The 1,516-nt window shown below is 35.5% G+C and overlaps 1 protein-coding gene across 1 annotated transcript in view; it reads left to right on the top strand.

Moving 5' to 3' along the window:
- LOC112249422 (iporin) overlaps nt 1-24 on the top strand; it is a 60,881-nt gene extending 60,857 nt beyond the window's left edge. The window contains exon 15 of the mRNA XM_042321251.1: nt 1-24. This exon is cut by the window's left edge and continues 2,569 nt beyond it. The gene's annotated coding sequence lies outside the window, so the exon portion shown is untranslated.
- Nucleotides 25-1,516: the final 1,492 nt, after the last annotated feature.

Here is a 1,516-nt window from a genome sequence, read left to right as displayed (position 1 = left end):
ATATGGCTATTTTTTAGGGTGGGACTCTTAAAATTAACCCCAACACATTTCTTGGTGGCTTTGTAGGCATTTGTTGGTGTCAGGAGTGGCCTTAGGTTCAGATTGAGCTGTACAGGAAACTAGAGCTGGCAAAAAAGTTCGGGATTAGGTTTAAATCCTATATGTCAAAAACTTGTGGATTAGGCCTTAGATTAGGGTTTGTTAGAGCCAAAATGATCAACAATGAAATTATGTAATGTAACTTTTAAAAAAATATATGGGTTTAGCGAAACAGAAAAATTGCAAGGACGAATTCACACTGGACAAGAGTTAGGCCTAGATTCAATCAGACCAATAGTTCATTTAGCTTGTAAATGAAACTGTAATATTATTATTCAAAATGTATTTGTTGAAATGTATTTAGTTCTTCTGTTATTCTCTTTTGTTGTACAGTTTAATTTTATTTTATTTTTTTGTCAATTCCTTTGGATTCTGCATAAATCATTTAAATATTTTGTTAGCTCTGAATTGTAAATATATTTAATTTCTTCAATAATGATTTTTTTAAAAGATAGAAATAGATATGAGGTATGGTTATGTACAAAACATTTGGAACACATTCCTAGTATTGAGTTGCAACCCCTTTTGACCTCAGGATAGCCTCAATTTGTCGGGGCATGGACTCGACAAGGAGTTGAAAGTGTTCCACAGTGATGCTGGCCCATGTTGACTCCAATGATTCCCACAGTTGTGTCATGTTGTCTGAATGTCCTTTGGATGGTGGATCATTCTTGATACACATGGGAAACTGTTGAGCGTGAAAAACCCAGCAGCGTTGCAGTTCTTGACACAAATCGGTGTGTCCTGGTACCTACTACCGTACTCTGTTTAAAGGCACTTAAATCTTTTGTCTTGCCGGTTCACCCTCAATGACACACATACACAATCCATGTCTGAATTGTCTCAAGGCTAGAAATCATTCTTTAACCCGTCACCTCCCCTTCATCTACACTGATTTGTAGTGGATTTAACAGGTGACATCAATAAGGGAGCATAGCTTTCACCTGGTCAAGTCTATGTCATGGAAAGAGCAGGTGTTCCTAATGTTTTGTACACTCAGTGTATATTAATACATTATTGCATTAATAACAAACATTTGTAAATGTGAGTTAGTATCATGTTATGGGCATGGTGAATGGACAGCTATGGGGATAAATGCCTGCCAAGAGTATTGTGATTATAACTATGTATATGTTATTGTGTTTTTGGCACATACAGTGCCTTCAAAAAGTATTCATACCCCTTGACTTATTCCACATTTTGTTGTGTTACAGCCTGAATTCAAAATTGATTAAATAGATTTTTTTCTCACACACAATACCCCATAATGACATCACAATAACCCATAATGACATCACAATAACCCATAATGACATCACAATACCCCATAATGACAAAGTGAAAAACATATTTGTAGAAATCTATGAAAATAATGAAATACAGAAATATCTCACACCCCTTTACCACGACTCTCCAA

The sequence above is a fragment of the Oncorhynchus tshawytscha genome, linkage group LG04, assembly GCF_018296145.1.
Source record: "Oncorhynchus tshawytscha isolate Ot180627B linkage group LG04, Otsh_v2.0, whole genome shotgun sequence".
Lineage (NCBI taxonomy): Eukaryota > Metazoa > Chordata > Actinopteri > Salmoniformes > Salmonidae > Oncorhynchus > Oncorhynchus tshawytscha.
This window is presented reverse-complemented; position numbering and strand designations above follow the sequence as displayed.